This window comes from Palaemon carinicauda, chromosome 18 (genome assembly GCF_036898095.1).
Source record: "Palaemon carinicauda isolate YSFRI2023 chromosome 18, ASM3689809v2, whole genome shotgun sequence".
Lineage (NCBI taxonomy): Eukaryota > Metazoa > Arthropoda > Malacostraca > Decapoda > Palaemonidae > Palaemon > Palaemon carinicauda.
The window spans coordinates 51,439,648-51,452,147 of NC_090742.1; the positions used below are offsets into that span (position 1 = coordinate 51,439,648).

The 12,500-nt window shown below is 36.4% G+C and overlaps 1 protein-coding gene across 2 annotated transcripts in view; it reads right to left on the reverse strand.

Annotated features, from left to right (window-relative positions):
* LOC137657068 (prolyl 4-hydroxylase subunit alpha-2-like) overlaps positions 1 to 8,767 on the reverse strand; it is a 166,923-nt gene extending 158,156 nt beyond the window's left edge. Inside the window, exon 1 of one of the 2 annotated variants that reach the window (XM_068391430.1) lies at positions 8,658 to 8,767. The gene's annotated coding sequence lies outside the window, so the exon portion shown is untranslated. Of the gene's footprint in view, positions 1 to 7,550; positions 7,609 to 8,657 lie in introns of those variants that run through there. The other variant, XM_068391431.1, reaches the window with a different exon arrangement.
* Positions 8,768 to 12,500: the final 3,733 nt, after the last annotated feature.

Genomic DNA, 12,500 nt, shown 5'->3' on the forward strand with positions numbered 1-12,500 from the left:
TATATATATATATATATATGTGTGTGTGTGTGTGTGTGTGAACTATATATATATATATATATATATATATATATATATATATATATATATATATATATATGCATACATATAAAGTCACTAGGAAACCAAATAATTAGTATACACAGACAGCTACCAATATGAGATGCTTATATAAATGATAACTTAATACTAGAAACAAGAAAGGTTTTTACTAAAGAGTCTTTCTAAATATATAGCAGACCCATGCGGAAACCAGTATAGATGTAAGTACTTCCAGATATCCTGAATGCCACCCTCACCCCGCCCCCCCTTAACCCTCTCCAACCATCCATCTCACGTTTATCATTTGCTTGTTTTCTTACATCTTTTTTTCCCTTCCTATTCTCGGTTCCTCTTGTTTTTGTTGTTACGGTGAACAACTGGGAAAACCTCGAAGCGTGACCTTTCACACATAATGTCAAGGTCACTTTTGTACAAGGAGGCCTGGTAACCGAACCTCAAGCCTTGTGTGCGTTCGTACTCAAGGTTACCTTATTCAATGGTGCCAGGAGTGACAAGGTCTTGCCTGTCTGCTTTTCTCATTTGAGTAATGACGAGAGGCACGTCAATTTCCTTTCTGCCATAACATTATAAATTTGATTAGAACTCTACCGCTGTCACAAAAACTTTAGGAAACAAGCATACTCTTCTTCTCGCTCAAGCTGTACCAATGTTATTTACACTGAATGTTAGATACCGGATAATTAGATGTTGCAGAGTTACTTCGTATCCAAATCACTTAGAAATTCAAGATTCTTCGGTGTAATATTCTTCCGTTAACACCGACAATGAAGAGGAATAGAAAGTTATAGTCCTCTTTTTAGTGAAAAATCAACATTCAAAGTCACATGTCACACAATTCAACTATCTTTAACGAGAGAGAGAGAGAGAGAGAGAGAGAGAGAGAGAGAGAGAGAGAGAGAGAGAGAGAGAGAGAGGCAAGGTTGATGATATTCTATAAATGAGTTTGAATATCATGATCAATTTTAACAAAAAACTAAAAAATAGATAAATAAATATCAGCAAATTAAGGCTAGAATCTGTTAACGAAAGAAGTGTATTCAAATCGTTTGATAGAAAAACAAAACAAATAAGGGATAGAGGGATCAAAACTTAAGAGATGAAAAGGGGAGTGTGACGGGCCGAGAGAAGGTTGTGACTCAAAGACGGGATGAAAGCAACTGAGTGAGTTTATTATAGAACACTCTCCTTTATATACAAAAGCTCAATGCAACAGGAAATTTCATGTTCAAAACCGACACCGTTACTGGCGAGAAAAACAGGCATGTTTATTCAGGTTCTTTTTAGTGCAAGGGAAGAGCGAAGATACAAGCATAATATATCACAAAATGAACTATGTACGATCGTGTGACACACGGTTGGTACATGGCTCCCCCCCTAAAAATCACATAGTGTACATGTTAAATAGGGCGCACTGATCTAGAGAGGCGAACTGTAGGTGGGTCATCTGGCAGGAGATAAGCAGGTTTTAGACGATCAATGGAGACCCAGTCTTCTTTGCCACGAATGTTTAGTAGGAATGCTTTCAGACTGCGTTGGATCACAAGGAAAGGGCCCGTGTAAGGGGGCATTAGCGGTGGCTTGCAAGTGTTGTTGCGCAGGAAGACGTGCATTACAGAGTGCAAGTCTGTCAGTATGTGATGCTTTGCTGGGGGCTTGTAAGTCTGGCGGCATGGAGTAAGTTTTCCCACAACGTGATGTATGCGCTGGAGATAGTCAGAGGAGGTTGTAGAAGGAAATAATTTGGCAGGGACGACCAACGGGTCGCCATACACCATTTCAGCTGCCGAGACGTTAAGGGCATCTTTATGAGTGGTCCTTAGTCCCAGGAGAACCCAGGGAAGCTGAGTAAACTAGTTGGAATCCTTGCAGCGGGGGCATCAAAGCTACTTTGAGGGTGCGATGAAAACGTTCAACCATTCCATTGGCAGCGGGGTAGTACGCCATTGTCTGATGTAGGGTGATGCCCAGGAGATTCGCTAATGATGTCCACAGTTGAGAGGTGAAAGTGGTACCTCTGTCAGAAGTAATATGCTCAGGGATACCAAATCTTGCAATCCATCCTGAGAGTAAGGCAGATGCACATGAGGCGGACGTTGCAGTTTCCATGGGAATGGCTTCAGGCCAACGAGTGGAGCGGTCGATGACGGTAAACAGGTAACGATTTCCTTGTGATGTGGGTAGGGGGCCTACAACGTCGAGGGGAATGTGTGCGAAACAACGCTGAGGTTGAGGAAAGGTGCCCACTCCTGAATCTGTGTGCCGATGTACTTTGGAAGTTTGGCAAGAAGTACAGGCGCGGACCCAATCCTTAGCATCCTTAGAAATGCCGTGCCAAATGAACTTCGTCTTCAGCAGCTGTGCAGTAGAACGGCACGAGGGATGTGAAAGGCCGTGAATGAAATCAAACACCTGCCGGCGCATGAGAGCAGGAATCCAAGGTCGCGGTCTACCAGTACTGACGTCACAGAGGATGGTGGTGTTGGAGTCTTCGAGTGGGAAGTCTTCCCAACGGAGGGATGTGCAGGATGTCCTATATGCTTGATACTCCGGATCCTGTCGTTGGGCTTCAGCCAAGGCGTTGTAATCCAATCCCAGTTGAACAGCAGCCAACGTGTTTCTTGACAGGGCATCGGCAACAGGATTCATTTTCCCAGGGACGTATTGAAGGGTGCAATTGTATTCAGCCACGGCAGAGAGATGTCGGCGTTGACGGGCAGACCAGGCATCAGACTGTCGAGTGAAGGCGTGCACCAGAGGCATGTGGTCTGTGCGAATGACGAAGGGCGTACCTTCAAAGAAATGGTGAAAGTGACGGACAGCCAAGTGCACCGCCAGCAATTCGCGATCGAAGGTAGAATAACCCGATTCTGCCTTGGACAGTTTTCTGCTGAAGAAGCCCAAATGGGAGAGGAAATCTTCACCAATGAGAGGCAATGTAATGTCGACAATTATAGAATTCCACCAATACTGGGAGCCCATAAACAAGTGTCAGTGACAGCATCTCATAACCATGGTTGGCGATAGCAGTTCCATTGGCAGCCACCAGTTTGACATCAGCAGGGTTATGATGATAGGGTTACCCCTCTGATAGGGAACGTGGAAGAGGGGAACGACAGGTAGAGTATCTACCAGAAGCATTCATTAGATCTTGAATCATGTAAAGAAGAGGTTAGTTAATTGGGAGGTCACTGCCATAGACAATGGCATACTTACATGTTTTTTTACCATTGTTATCTCATAGCACATTTCTTAGTAGCAGCCCTGAATCTGGAGTAGTATTAGCACAACTGAGGACGAGGGGCATCATCCAGTAGTTATTGAAGGTATTAGTTGGGGTTTGGGTGTGAAGCGGCACAGGTGGGTGTTGGGCGGCTTTATCACTGCCCATGCATTTCATGAGATGAGTGTCGATGTCCTACAGCGCTGAATAATTGTCCCCTTTGTCAGGAGGAGAGTTGTTGATGGAGTTCTTGACGGTGGGAAACTGGTTGTCCATATGGGTGTCGACCCTAGTCATCAGGCTCTTATGGGCAAGGTGTCTACATCAGGAAGGGTGGCTTGCACAGACCCCGGTAGACATTGAACCCATAAGTCACGAAGTAGGTTCACTTCACAAGGAGAACCATCTGCAATAGACTGAGGGCAAGCAATACTGATAATTTCTCTGAGGGCCATCAATGCCTTTTGATCCCTTAACGGTTGTTGAGAGAGCTGAAAAATCTTGGCTACACAGGCGACTGGTGACAGTGAGTACTGCTCCAGAAAGTATGATTTAAGGGCAACAGTCAGACCATCTCTGCTGGTGAAGGGTGGGCATTTGACTGTGGCAGTGTGGACTGATGAGGCGCGATTGATGGTGGATATCGTCTGAGGATACAGTAGACTAAGAGGTGAGCTGAGAGATGGGCTGGGTGTTCGAGGCATTCTGTAGATCACCAATTTGACGTGAGTGGAGGAAGCATAAAATTAATGACGGCATTACCTACCAAACAACACGGGTATTTATAGGCCCCAAGGGTCACATAAGGGTGACATTTTAATGTGTTTATTCAATGATTTTTTGTTAATAAGAATGACATTTATATAAAAATTGACAATATAATAATGACATTGAAAATAGAATACAAATTAGCGTGTGTTACGTTAAACAGTTCTTGCTGTTTAATTTGTTTGCAATCAAATGTCGCTGTACTGCTGCCCATGCATTACATGCCTGGCAGAAACAAAAGATGATATTCATTTTCAGAAGCATGTAAGTTAAAAAGAAATATTTTTTGTTAGAATAAGGTCAAGATTATCACCCTGTAAACAGATAGAGATAGAGCAAGTGAGGAAGATTTCGTCCTAACTGTGTTACCTCATATCATCTACTTTGATATTTACATACTTCTTACGCTTAATTCATCTTTGATAACTCTGTGTTAGTGTCCATCTCGGCCACTGTACCAGTTGAATATGCAAGATTTTCATTAGTATTTGGTGGTGTTTTTTATGGTAATCTTGCCTGAGGCCAGCAAGAGCTTCGTTAGTATCTAGCTATTGACACTTGATCCTTTGTTTCGATTTCAATATCAGATGAGCCTCTTGTACTTTTTCTGAGGAGAAAATACAGTTGTAGAATATTTATCGTCGGATACAAGGTCTGGAAAACTTCAACAAAGAAACTTGGTTCTATATGTATAACTCATTTACTACTCATCTTTCATGATGATTTACTGGAGTGTTATTCCTGATGACATTACCGAAGTTATTTTTCCACCTTCAAATGTGTTCCAAGTAATTTAGATCAGAATATCAGCAGAAGCAATCAGTCGGCAAAGCAAATGATATTTCCAATTTCTGGTAACCATTGTAAATAAAGGATTTTTTACTGTGATAATTTTAAAATCTGAAAAGCATACGCATATTAGAATCCTAGCAAGGGGAAGCTGTTTTCTTTAAACAAATGAACTTCACCATTTAGAAAGTTAAGTCAGAGTAGATACAAGAACTAATTTACTAAAAGAAGATAATATGAATATTCAAAGTGGCGCAATATCCCTCACAGGGACGGTCATCCGAGGTTGTAAATGAACTTGATGAAAATGCAAAAAGTGACCTTCGATTCCATCTATGCTCACGGTCAGCAACAATTTAAAGGGTCTGTTCATTTCCTCTTTCAAGGGAGAGTAAAATTACGTTATTGTTTTATTACTGTAGAATGAACAGCTTAAGAGGTCTTAAATTAGTCCACCATACGATGGACTTCTGGAACCGAATGTTTCTTTTCCTTCACAGGAAAAGTAGGTAGTTTCTTTAAAAAGTTTATTATTATTATTATTATTATTATTATTATTATTATTATTATTATTATTATTATTATTATTATTATTATTATTATTATTATTATTATTATTCAATAGGTTCAATTTCTATTTATAAAAGGGCGATCCTACTTTAATGAAAACGCCTTTGCTGACAAAAGTAATTCACGGTTGAGACAATAGGAGACATTATCATATACAATTCTCAATGAAGTAAAGATTGATTGTATTGAAACATTCTATTTCGCCATTTATGAAAATTGTCCCGATTGCGCAACACTTCTGTGCTATTTCACTTTTGTCGTTATACGTGGAAGGAAATGTGTGAAGTGAGTATTATATGAAAAAAAAACTTGTTCATCATACAAGGAGACTAATTAGTAGTTCTCTAACCTTCATTTCTCTCAATATCCTAGGAATACTCTTTATCGATAGACGTATTGCATAAATTTATCTATATTAATACGTCCTTCTGGTCTAAGGATAGGCACGCAACTTGTGAAGGTCAGAGTTGAGGTCATTCGCATACTCGGTCGGTGAGGTCACTCGAGGGATCTTGTAGGAGCTAATCCAGCCCGTGAGTAACGCAATGGAAAACCAGTCCTTAATAGCAGGAAAATGACTCGAAGAACAAAAATAGAGGACGTGTTAACTTTTATGGTCTACGATAAAAGGACCCATCAAAATAAATATCAACCTTAATGTTATCAGCAAAGTAATTGCATTCAAGAAAGATTAAACACATTACCATTTAAGCATACACTGAAATTATACATGATTCCAATTGTCTACTTATTTTGTAGATCTGTAATTTTTCGAAAATTTTCGGAAAATTCTCTTTACTTCCTTAAATATATATATATATATATATATATATATATATATATATATATATATATATATATATATATATATATATATATACATATATATATATATATATATATATATATATATATATATATATGACAAGTTCCTGCTAAAAGACCTCATGGTAAGCTGTGACAAGGGTAATTGAAACCTAAAAAATCTTGGAAAATTTTCAGCAGAATGGGATTTCAAGGACTCATCAAAGCGCGCGCACTTTCATAACGTTGTTAGCGACGAAGGCCATCTTGAAGTCAAGGTTACGAAGCAAAATACCACAAAATGTATAATAACAGCACTCTTGTAAATCTTTTAGAAAGGTGTGACTGATTTACCAATAAAGAATTATTTTCATCTACCATTGCTCTGAAGCTTTTAAATACGTCCCTTAATATATTGTTGGTATAATTTACTAAGCTTTACCACTGGTGTATTTATCAACTTGAAAATAAAGTCACTGGACATAAGATTAAATAAAGTGCTAAGTTCAACCTAATATCTTTCGCAGAGTTTGAGTTTCTAGCTAATTTATTCAATGGAACGTCAATAAAAAAAGACCGTAGTAATCTACCTTACACAAACCACAGTATTCGCTATACAGGAATTAGAACTTATTTGTCCTCTATGAAAATTAAAAATCATCATTCTTTTTCAGAATGCATGTTTTCATATGTGGGAATTTTACCCCTGCTGTCATAAGGCCAGCTTAATCTTAAACAGCATTTTGTGTGTATGTGTGTCTGAGAGAGAGAGAGAGAGAGAGAGAGAGAGAGAGAGAGAGAGAGAGAGAGAGAGAGAGAGAGAGAGAGAGAGAATACCATTCAACAAATTTTGTTTTAATAGGTAGCTTTGACTGATAAAACTAATTTTGCCTTCTATATTTTCCTTTGAATTTCAAGGCTGTCTTTTCTGTGCTATAAATGCATCACAACTAATTTTTTCAAACTCACGTGAATTACTCTGCTCTAAAAATACATACTCTTCACACTCTTCAAGAGAGATTAGTTCACCAAACACTTAACTGGACCCCACAAGGCACTAGAAGAGTTGGAAGACCCAGGTCTACATGGGTAAGGACTACGAAGTGTGAAGTAGATGAGGATTGGAGAAATATTGAATTAAAATCTCTAGATAGAGACGATATGACGAAATCTAACAGAGGCATTTTGCGTTAATATGCGTAGAAGGAGATGATGATGGAAAAAACAGGACGCAAAACTACACTAACACGAACACTGCAGTATCCACGAAATGACGTCAAGAAAATGACAGTATTGACAAAAAAATTAAGGTAAATATTCACGAATTGGTTACTACCTGGCGACGTCTCTTCCCGCAGCCTGTTTCCAAGACTTGTCTGTGCGGTCTGTGTCTCATCTGCACCTTGACTATGCACACCACCTGAAATCTCATTAGCATACAAATCAAAGCGATCATCAAAAAGTAGAAATTTCTCAGGGTCGCTTTTTTATCAGGGACGTTGCGTTATAAAACACGTGCTTATGACTATGGCCTAAAATATTTTTATGTAATTCTAAAATCATTCAAGTTTCACATGGATCAGATAACGGTTATCACCAATCGGTGGGATTAACAAGACCCACTAGCATTGCCAGTTTCAAGATCATCTAACAAATTAGACAAGAAAATAAGGTTTTTTAACAGCAGGATTAACAGTCACCGGAATTTCCCCAAGGAATAATGTAGCCTTAGAAGAACACATTAATCAGTAAAGATGGCAATAGTGTGTAACACATTAATCAGTACAGATGACAATACAGTGTAACACATTAATCAGTACAGATAGCAATACAGTGTAATTCAGATGTTTCCATATCGAATTGCCACTTCCATTATGATAAGTGACAGCCTACCTTAAGCAATAAGTATAAACCAGTCTCATATTTGCAAAGTCTAGAAAAAGTCTTCTGCCGATTTGCGAATTAGTTTTTTTTTCTATTTACATCTACGAGTACTTCCTGATTTGTTATTTTCACTTTTCAGGAACGTAGGACGAGAAACTCTTTTGCACAATTAGCACCATTTTATCTATAAACACAAAGCGTATTGGAAAGATTCGAGTCTTTTTTCATATATCTATGTAGACATGTATATAAACGTATATCATCAAATCTATCTACCTATATATACATATATACATATATATATATATATATATATATATATATATATATATATATATATATATATATATATATGTATATATATATATATATATATATATATATATATATATATATATATATATGTTTATTTATATATATGTATGTATGTATGTATGTATGTATGTATGTATGTATGTATGTATGTATATGTATAATGTGTTTAGAGAAAAAGATAGATACGAAAGTATCTCAGTCAAGTATCTTGAATAAAAATCAAATATCTAATATTGTTTCTTACGACAAAATTGGCGGTAGCGTAGGAAGAGGTAAAGCTTCTGCCAGGAATGGATCCTCTGATGTGAGCCAAAACAAAGATCAATCGGGAGAGAGAAAGAGAGGGAGAGAGCGAGAGCGAGAGAGAGAGAGAGAGAGAGAGAGAGATCGGATGCTGGCAGCTGGATGCTAAGATCAACGCGTACTTGCCACATCATCTGTTGGGAGATAAAGACAACCATTTTCCTCCTCCAGTAGCCGGCAAGAGGCCAGGGGACGATTCTGAATGCAACGGGAGATGAGGCATGATAAAGAGATCGTATGGGCAACTCGGCGCCTGAATAAAAGTTATTGGATCTTTATTGGTAAAGACAATTGAGGAACAGAATAAATGTCTGGTGACGAAGGGAAATTTTTGTTTAATCTATAGATTAATTACTTATACCATACTTTCAATACTACAATGAAGACACTAAACTGATCTCTCTCTCTCTCTCTCTCTCTCTCTCTCTCTCTCTCTCTCTCTCTCTCTCTCTCTCTCTCTCTCCTCTGAATATGTTAAAACAAATTAGGAATTACTTGATTTATATAAAAACAAATTGTCAAACTGTCTGAAGATTTTTTCTCTACCATTACATATTATACATGCCCAGATATCTTATGTATATATCATGAAGCAGTGTTTATGAAAATTGCACAATGTAAAGAATTTCATAAAAATTCATCCAAATTTTTTTATACGAACCTGTTATTTGGTGTCAATATTTTAGAAATGTACTGCATTCATCTTTTTTGTATTAATGAAGCTGACATTTGCAGAAGGATGAAACTGAATACTCATTGTCTTCCATAAAAAATAATGAAAAAGACGACTGAAGTTAAGCTCTGGTGATTTTATATAAATTATACTGATTTTCTTATTTTTTTTACTTTATAACCTTATTCAAATAGTGTACAAATGCCAAATGAAAGTGAGCTCCTATCATAAACACCTGATTTCACTTGGTCATCGCAATAGCATTGCTTTTGTTCTACGATTCTACTATAACTTAATCTTCACATTTTTTTTTTCTAATATTTGCCTATTCCATATTCCGTGTATTCGAGCGGCTTGTAATTTCTTAATTCATCTCATTCATATAAATCAAATATTTCTAAACTTTACTTATACATTTGAATTTATGATTGCATACATGTATATATGCAAAAATACTTTTAAAGATAAATACCTCGTGGTAAAAATGGAGTCGACTGTAATGCTCTTCATGAGCATTTCTGGAAAAATATCGGGAATTATCTTACTTAAACGAATTTCACTATCACTAACTAAAACCCTTAATTTATAATCTATGGCACTTGGTCTTTAAAAAGACCGAAAGCTATATATATATATATATATATATATATATATATATATATATATATATATATATATATATATATATATATATATATATATATATATATAAGAAGTTTAGCCCCGATTTTGATGAAAACTATATGTTCTACCTAACTATAAGGGGGTTGTTCATGTGAAAATTGCAAGGTGATTACACAGTTTATTCTAATTTTATTGAAGAAAAAAAACAGACATTTAACCTCAGGCTTTATTTCTAGATCTATTGCAATAAGATATATTATGAAGGATATATATCAAAATGTCATGGCAGCAGTTTATAGAAAAAGAAACAAAAAATAACTTATATAAATATTTTATTTTGTCATTCTTATTGTTAAGATCTGAATTTCCATAATTTCCCGTCCATTTATAAACATTCTATTTGTAAGGAAAAGTTTGGCTTTCTTTCCTCTTTCCAAAGGTATGCTTATCTTAAAATTGGCCAAAAAACTAAAATCTAAATGAATTTTAAGTGAAAAAAGCTGAAACAGAAAAACAAATCTTAGGTGAAATTTTTTGGCAGTAATAAAAAAAAAAAACTATCAAAGGACAAAAATGCCACCCTCCCCCCAAAAAAAGTTTTAACACTCACCGGAGATTTGTCCTGACTTCTATTTTTGTTTTCTTTATTTAATTATTATTATTTTTTTTTTTTTATAATTTTCATGGCACCAAATGATCACACCGATATTCATTGCCCATTTTTTATTTCTTTAGCCACAATTTATTATTCTCTGAAAATTATTGTCTAACTCTTCCTTTTTACTTGAGAACTGAAAGCTTTATTGATGCAGACACTGGTGCTAAACATTTCATTTAGGAGGTCGTCTTTCTCGCAGCCAAAATTATACCAAAATGTCATGACTCGAGCACAAAACAGAACTGTGAAGCCCAGATATTTGGATTTCGGGAATTTCAGCTAAAATTTGCCATGTATGGATTCATTTGGAGTTTGCGTGTGTTCTTTCAAGTATCACTGAAGTAGGTTTGTATCCAGTAGATCAGGGAACACAAGACTTGATTAGAGTGTGTGGTGGAATGTTTGTCATCAGAAGCTTTTGTTTTGTATGATGTGGTGGTCTTTCAACTTTTGCCATTGCTTTTTCGTAGAAACACCATGGTGAGATTCCTTTAGGGCATAGTTTTTAACATTCAGAAAATTCACCTGAAGAGGTGTGATGGAAAAAATTAATAATAATTGATTTCTCGTCTGTGTCAATATTGTTTTTTATGGTTTTCCCTAAATATGACTGATTTTTTAATTATCATTTTAGTGAATATGTCTCACTCAGCCAGCTCACTTCTCATAATCTTGCATTTATTTGTGCGTAGGTAAACAGATGGTAAGTGCCTTTGCTTTCAGTAGCTTGGGAGTAAGTCGCTTACTGACGTGGTTGATGCATTCTTTTTTTATACGTTCACGTTTTCCTAGAAGCATTTACCTGGTGAGACCACTGTCTTTCATACCAGCGAGTTTGAAAGACAGCGGTCTCAGCAGGTAAATCCTGAAATGCAGTTAGCACTTAAGAGTAAGTTCCCACTTCTTTTATAGCCTTTCATTAGAAGAAAGTAGGGCTCTGTCCCAATATGAGGGAAAATTTATTCCTATTTGAGCATAATTTTGTATTGATTTTCATCCACACACACACACAAACACACACGCACATACACACACACACACACACACACATATATATATATATATATATATATATATATATATATATATATATATATATATATATATACACTCACGTATGAATGAGGGTGGTGTCCCCATTGTTATTTTACCTTCACATTTTACGCTAAAAAATTTCCTTCTTCATGCTATATCCTTTTCAACTTAAATACCTCTATTATGTTTTCTGTGGTCACAGTTTTATCTTGTTGAAGTGTTAAGAATCCTTCGTTATCACACAGTACCTCTCCTTATCTGTGAGTAAACATGTTCATCAGTAGTCATGGCTTCAGCGAAAAATGCCATCTTTCGATAAGACTGGTTTCTTCGTTGTTCATTCGAAAGAAATTCCCCGTCTTTCTTCAGACCCTTCTTCTCTTAACCATACCTTTGTACTTCTTCCCCAAATATTTCCCTAGTTCACAAATCTCAGTGGTCAAGTCTTGGTATTTTGCTGTTTCCTTTGTTATCTATTGTTCCTTAGATGCATGGAGTACTCTTCTATATGAAGAAAAACAAGATTTTCACAAAAATCATTCATTCGTATGCTGCGTGATTCAAAAGTGAATGATCGAACACTCGTATAAACTCGAACTCATCGCTGCCGCTTAATCTTGTCATTTATGCATCCTACAACTGAATCTGGCATGGAAAGGATTTTAACTACATCAAATTGATTGTTCCGAGAAAGATCCTAATGGAAAGTTAATTATTAAGTATTTATAATTTCCCGTGGTCCAAGATATCTTCAAACAATTTATACAAGTTTTAACCGTGTACTACGAGACAGG